Genomic DNA, 7,963 nt, shown 5'->3' on the forward strand with positions numbered 1-7,963 from the left:
AGCAGCAGAGATGAGAGCTGAACTGCCCATGTTCTTGCCACCCAGCTCTGGGTTTGGGGAAAGTGGAGAAAGCCTCCAGGTGCCTGAAGAATTTTGAAGAGCATCTTACATGGTAGGGCATTGCTCCCCTGACAGATCACAGGCGATTCAGGGGCTGCCTGGGGGTGTGATTATTCCCCACTACCCACAGATGTGGCTCTCAGGGCGTTCACAGCCCTAGGCCAGAGCAGCCAAGGTTGGTTCAGGAGCATCCTACCAGGACTCTGACTGAGGAGGGAAACCAAGGCCTGGGGCGACAGACAGGTCTAGTCCCAACTCACATTCCCTTTCATGGCCGGTGCTGAATCCCAGTTCCATGTTTTTAAATTTGCAATGGGTTATGACTTCAACCCTGCCATCAATGCCAGCTTGACCCAGGTTCAATTTTGTGGTTGGGAACACTTTCATTTCAAAGCTTGCTGCTCGTGGTCACTGCTTCCTTGGAACCTTCCCTGCTCTGCAGCCATGGCAGGAAATTCTTTATACAAGACAGTGCAAGGTGTACACACAGTCCCTCTCATCTGGACTTCCCTGGAGCCAAAAACAGAAGTGAGGTCCTCTTTCTTCCTGGAGTACCCAGCACAGAGATCTTTGAATGAGCTGACGATGACCCACTGTCCTAACCAGGTGACCACCAGAGTCAGTATTTTCCTGTTTTCCACAGTAGCACAAAGAAAATATCTCTCGAGATTTTCTGGATTCTTCTGCCAATTCTGAGGGGAGGGAAGGGAGGGGGGGCTCGGGAAGAGATGTAAAAAGTCATCATGTTTGCAGGGCAACTAACCTGGGCTGAGGACTCCAATATCTCCCCACTGATTTTCCCAACAACTCAGTCACCTGAAGGAGGCACCATTAATGGCTTCCTTTTTCCCAGGAGGGGCCATGGCTCAGAACAGTGAAACAACCTGCTGCAGGACTTTCTATAGAGTAATGTAGTCCTACCCTAAGTGTTCACTTCAGCTATTCAAACACCACCCAAGAGAAAATCAACTTAACTTCCCTACAAAAACTTATACCTCTAATATCCACAGGAACAAAATAGCCATCTCTACTTTCCCTGCTTGCTGACCGAAACCCAGTAGCTACCAGAAAAGGGGACCAGAGGATAGGTATCTCTCCCACTCAGTCCTGCAGACTGCGGGGCAGTCACACCTGCCCCAAAAGTGCCTGGCTGTCAAACAGCACTGTGGCAGCCTAGCCAGGCCCAGAGCCCTGAGAAGGGGCTGATGGGGCTGTTGAGGCGGCTCCCTGCTCCCCGCCCAGGGAGGAGCCCTGGCTCCAATACTCAACTTGCAAGATGCAATGACTAGGCACCTTTATGCACAACGAAAAGTTGGCCTGGCTGGCGGCTTGGCTGGACTCCAACCGCTTGCTCACCTTTCAGATCGCCAAGTCTCTCCATTTCCAGGCTTCCTTCCGGGGCGACTCAGTTGGGTGCTGGGACTGACCAAGAATTTGTAGGGTCCTGTTGGCCAAAGCAACCAGAAAACAGCCCACAGGCAAGGCAGCACAGTGCCGACTGGAGTGAAAGCCCAAGTATTGCTTGTTAAACACAGAAGAGATGCAAACAGGCGTAGTGTTTGAACTTCCTCTGCACCAGACATAATCCTAAAATAGGAACTGCACTCAAATCCGTGGGGAAAGGTTTAAGATGCACCAAAGATGTAAAAGAAAGGCATGCAGAGAGTTCACCAGTTCATTTTAAATTTGTATATTCATTGATAGGGGCTGGGGGAGTCTGGAAGGAATAACCAGAATGTTCACGGTGATCTCTGAATGGTGGGATTGTAGGGGTGTAAATCCCACCAAAGAAGCAGAACTCTAAGAGATCTTCCTTTATTTTTGGGAGATATCTTTTAATTACTTTTTTTTTAAAAGATTTATTTATTTGTTAGTGCAGAACTGGGGTACAGGTCAGAGATGCGGCGGGTGAGAGGATTCACCAGAGACAGAGCCGGGAGCAGAACAGGCAGATCCAAGAAGTACACTGCTGAGGGGAGCAGCAGTATACTCCTGAGGGGGTCAGGAGAGGTCTGCCACGCCACGTGGTCACCTCCGGGGCAGGCGGGGATCGAATTCATGCGGAAGTGGCTTTAGATTCTCAGTGCTGTGCTTTAACCCGCTACACCACCAGGGAGGGCCCTAATTACTTTTATTTATTTTCTTACATCGTTGCTCATTGGGGTCAGTATTTGTTTTGTCTGTCAGGTGTACTCCTGTGGGCTTCCCATTACCACAGCACCTGTGATCCATCACCCTAAGTCCCTGTGCTCTCTCCTCCTCCTCTCCCCCAACTCTGCTAGTGTATGCCCCGGATTTGTGGTCAGCTTGCAAGCTCTGTCTTTTTCTTGACGTTTTAGAAACCTAGGAGATCTTTATGGAGTGATAACAAGGAATTGACTTGCATCTTTGTGGGAGATGACTTGGCAAGTTGGAAAACTGCAGGGCCAGCTGAACTCTGTACGGGCAGGGCTGCTGCCACCAGGCGGACCCTTTTTTCTTTAGCCTTTCAACCAATTGTATCAGGTCCACCCAGGGCACTTAAAATCAACGGATTACAGACTTTGATCACATCTGCAAGATACCTTCACAACAACTTAAAATTTTATAAACTCTACAATGTTTACTGCATCATGACTTACAACAGCACATGGAAATAATCCAAGTGCCCACCATTAGAGGACTGAATGAAGATGTGAAACAGCCACACGGTGGAAAAAATGAAATCTTGCCATTTACAGCAAAACAAAAGGACTTCAAGTGAATTCCATGTAGTAAAGCAAGTCCCAATGACAAGGGACACATATTGGATGTTCACATTGCAGAAAATTCCCCAGAGCAAAATACTTATAAAAACTAGCAGCCATTAATAAACAGTGAAATTCCTGTGGTTTAGAGAAAAGCCGTGAAAGAAAGGCTATATTAAAGGGTAGTGAGGGAGAAGAAACTAGGAAAATGTGAATGTGAAAAAAAAAAAAAAGGAAGGTCATTTTTTTTTTTTTTTTTAAAGATTTATTTATTTATTCATACAGAACTGGGGTACAGGCCAGAGGCTCAGGGGCGGTGAGAGGCTTCACCAGAGACAGAGTGGGGAGCAGAACAGGCAGATTGACGAAGTACACTGCTGAGGGGAGCAGCGGGCGGGTCAGGAGAGGTCTGGCTCGCCATGTGGTCTCCTCCGGGGCAGGCGGCAGGCGGGAATCGAACTCATACGGAAGTGGCTTCAGATTCTCAGTGCTGTGCTTTAACCCGCTGCGCCACCAGGGAGGGCCAGGAAGGTCATTTTTTTTAAGACTTAGTTTTATGCATACAAGACCTAGGGCATAGGCCAGAGGTGTAGTGGGTGAGAGGCGTCACTAGAGACAGAATGGGGAGCAGAACAGGCAGATCCACGAAGTACACTGCTGAGGGGAGCAGCGGGCAGGTCAGGAGAGGTCTGCCACGCCATGTGGTCACCTCCAGGGCAGGCGGTAATCCAACTCATGTGGAAGTGGCTTTGGCTCTCAGTGTTGTGCTTTAACATGCTGCACCACCAGGGAGGGCTGAGTCAGACACCTTTAAACTCATCTCAGAATTTTCCCATTGGTCTTCCCCTGCTTTCTGGCTTCTAGGGCTTACAAACTAGGCTATGAAAGTAACAGCAGCCTTGCAGTTCTGCTAAACCCAGTTAGCTGTCTGCAAGACAGAGTGCCCCTACAGAACAAGCACACAGGGCCTGGCTCATAGGAGGAATTCAGGTTTCTGTGTATGTCATGACAGCCCATTTTCCAGATTGAGGGGACCAAGCTCCAGAGAAAGGCAGGAGCCCATCAAAGCACACACTGGTCTTAGTTTCCCTCCCCCCACTTCCCTCTGAGCACATGCTCGGACCACTCCAGCCAGAGGTAAAAGCAATTCACAGAACCAGACTTTCTGGAGAGCTGTTTGCCAAATATGTATCAAGAGTTTCAGAAGGATTGCCACCCTATGACCCAGTAGTTTCCCATCTGAAACTCAGGTTTCAGATCTAATCTGCCAAGAGGACAAGCATTTAGATACCAATGTTCACTGCAGGGTAATATATAAGGATGAAAAACAGGGAAGAGCTCAGTACCCATCATCAGGGGTTGGTTAACAAATGGTGGTGACATAGCTCTATACCTCCACAACACATTACTAGCAAAAATAGTGTTTTTGAAGAATTTTGGAACACTAATGGTAAAACACAGAAGAAGAAAAATGGCAAACTTTATGTGATCCTGACCATATGTTAAAAAAGAAAAAGAAAAGAAAAAAACCTAAAAGCAAACAATTGAGCAATAGTGCAATACTCTATCTGTTTTCAATGCTACCTGACAACCTGCGGTTGTCAGGTACCCCCAGAGCCATTCTTCACCCCCTCCCTTTACCCTATTGTCTTCATAACAATTACAATTTGTCAAACAAGCAAATTACTTTCTTTTTTCAAGGAAGAAGAGCCAAATATTCTATTTGTCCACCTCCTACATTGGAAATATTCCTGGATAATAACCGTGGCCTAAGAGTTTTTGCCATAGTCCTTAACTACCCCACTGTTATGGCAGGATTCTGTCAGGAAACCAGGTAGCACTCAGAGAGGAGGAGAGCAGCTCTTTATTTACACTGGTTGGCCCAGAGGGATCTTTTCCAATGTCTGAACTCAGAGCAATTAGGTAACAGAGTATTTATTGCCTAAAGTAAGGGGTACAGTCATCTGGGATGCATGAATCAGGAGTGTGGCCTTGAAAGTGTTGTTTCCTGAAACTTTCAGTCTACAGGCTATGTCCCAATTTCACCTAACCAACAGGTCAGCCAGACATTTGCCACTTCACCACAACTGCCAACGAGCATTTACAGGGTTGCCCCTCTATCCATTTTAGAGAGTTTCCCTGAGTGTCTTGTCCACTGGTTCCATTTGGTGTTCATCACAAAGGGTCTCCACCAACCTCACACATAAAGGCTCATCACTGTAGGATGCAAGCACCAAAGATAGGCATGGCATGTGCCTAAGGCTTTGTGGTTTCAGGAATTCTATGGGCTTGGGCCTCATGGACAATGGCGGTCTTCAGCACCTGTTGTAGAGCACTATAATGTCATTATACTTCTAGCAGCCATATCTTGCTCAGCCATGGTGGAGGGAGTTTGGGTGGAGCTAAATCACTCAGAGTTTCTGGGTGAGCTCTTGGTGGCAGGGAGAGTCAAATGAATTTTAACAGTGGTCCTTCTATGATGGGATTATGCATGCTTTGTTTGCTTTTAAATTTTCTGTACATTCCAGGTTTTTTTTTTAAAGACTTTTTATTTATTTTTGCATAGAAGAACTGGGGTATAGACTAGAAGTGCAGGGGGTGAGAAAATCATCAGAGAGTGGGAGCAGAGCAGGTGGATTCACTGAAATCCACTCCTGAGAGGAGCAGTGGGGAGACAGGAGAGGTCTGCTGTACCATGTGGGTCACTCCCTGGCTGGGGATTGAACTTAGGCCATGGAGGTGATAGGGCTGAGACTTAACCCCCTAGGCCACCAGGGAGGACCCCATCCCAGGTTTTTTTTTTTTTTTAAAGATTTATTTATTTGTGCATACAGAACTGGGATACAGGCCAGAGGCTCAGGGGCGGCGACAGGCTTCACCAGAGACAGAGTGGGGAGCAGAACAGGCAGATCGACGAAGTAAACTGCTGAGGGCAGCAGCGGGCGGGTCAGGAGAGGTCTGCCACGCCATGTGGTCACCTCCGGGGCAGGCGGGAATCGAACTCATGCGGAAGCGGCTTTTTAGATTCTCAGTGCTGGGCTTTAACCCGCTGCGCCACCAGGGAGGGCCATCCCAGGTTTTTTTAATGAATGTTTTACTTTTTATAATTAGTGGGGTGAGGTGTCCTTTAATGACACAAACTAAAGCCAACTCAAGAAAAATCAAAGTTTCCATGAGTGACTTGAATCATTTGTGACCTCGCCTTCCCTACAATATTATCACACAGACCTTCAAAAGGAACTGTGGGTCACTGAGAGGAGTGGTGACTTATTAATTAATTAACCTATATGCCTGTATCCAGTGCCCCTGAGGGGGCCAGGCACTAGGCACTAGAGAAGACAAGGCTGGATGTGCACAGGCACAACCCAGGCCCTGTCGTCAGGAACTCTGGATACAAGTCCAGGAAAGTGACCAGAGGACCCAGGGGTGCTGGCTCCCCTGCAGGCACAGTGCTGGCTTGGAGGCCCCAGCACCCAGCCCAGGCACACCCCAAGAGGGCCGGCGCTGTCACTCAGGAAGGCGGCTCTCAAGGAACCTTCATGCCCCCTCACTGCCTGCTCAGGGGATGTGCAGGAGTGTATCAGGAGAACTCTGCCCTGCGACACATGCTGATAGCAAAGCCAGGGCAGGAAGGGCCACACTGTGAGCACCCACTGCGGGAAAGGGGGACAGGGTTTCCTCCCAATCTGCGAAATGTACAGAGCAGCAGCCTGTCTTGTGAAACACAAAGGCAGATTTACATAACCATAGGGAAGCTAGAGAAACAGCATTCATAAAAGTCTGCCTCTCCCCCAACCAAACCAGTAATTTTTTTCAAGATGGAATTTTGTTTTGCTTTTTTTTCTCATTGTGAAAGTCAACCAACCGTGTTCCTGGGCACTAAATTCCAACAAAAATGAAAGGCCTAAAGAAGAAACTGAAAGCGCCCTCAGTGGCACCTGCCAAAGTCTCCCACGGCTGGGTGCCCGTCCTAGGGCCTCTGCATTGCCGGTGCAAACATCTGAACACGGGCACGTACCTGCTTGCATGCAGACCTGTGCTTGCATTTATTTCATTTATTTATGCACTGATTTACTTTTTTTTTTTTTTTTACAGATATAGGGCCACACCCTACCTGCTATTCTATATCTTGCTTTTCATTCCAGTAACAATGGTGACAAACATCTCCCTGCCCCTGTCAGATTTCAGTGCTCACACTCAGCCTTAGGAAGCACCCAGGGCATTAAAGCCAGGTCTGTCCTGCTCCAGAACCCAGGTGTCTCCTGTGGAGAGTTCTCAGAACCCAAAAACAGAATTTCCTAAAGGACTTTCTGGAAATGCTGACTCCTGACCCCAGAGATTCTGACTCAGACGGTTGGAGGTGGCACTGGGGTCTGCCAGTTGGATCTGCTTCAGGCAGTTCTTACAACCTCAACAGCTAGGGGTTGTAACATTGGCTGCTGGGCCCAGTAAGGTGCTACATGTACTCCACAAGCCCTTCTGATTTCTGGGCTCAGGTCAACAAACTTGAGAGTAAACCCATTTCTCAGGAGGTTCAGTCTTCACACAGATTAAGTGAAACGGCAGCTTGAACCTCTCTGACCCGGCCCTCTGTTTGCAGGTGGCATTCCTTCCTCCATAATCTCCGAGGCAGCGTTTCCAATGAAAAGGCACAAGCATTGTGGGGTTCCTGAGGGGTATAGGGGACAGTGAGGGACTGTGTGAATGTGTGTGAGAGACAGTGAAGGATTCTAGATGGCCAAAGCCCACAGTAGAGCCCACCCCAAAAGCAGGGTGTTGGCTCAGTGTGGTATGGCCCGAAGCCGCCACAGTAGAGGTGGGAAAAGCATGGCCCCACATAGCCTGTCCAGCTTGGCTAATTGGTCCTGGCATTTCCTTCTAAACACAACTCAGAATTCTGCTGTTCCACATTGTGCTCAAGGCAGCTGATTATAATCCATCAGCACTGTCATGGTGATACAAGCTACTCCCCAATAAGCATCCAGTAACAGTATAGCTAGCTGTGTCTTGGTATCTATCCATGGGGGAATTGGTTCCAGAACCAATACCAAACTTCATGGATGCTCATGTCCCTTGTATAAAATGGCATAGCATTTGCATATAAGCCTCTGTTTATTTTAATCCTCTCAGGCCTACCCAGGCTTCTGGTTCTGACACTGAGTCTGTAAAAGTTCAAG

Source organism: Condylura cristata, unplaced genomic scaffold (genome assembly GCF_000260355.1).
Source record: "Condylura cristata isolate star-nosed mole 26May11 unplaced genomic scaffold, ConCri1.0 scaffold00004, whole genome shotgun sequence".
In the NCBI taxonomy this organism is placed as follows: domain Eukaryota; kingdom Metazoa; phylum Chordata; class Mammalia; order Eulipotyphla; family Talpidae; genus Condylura; species Condylura cristata.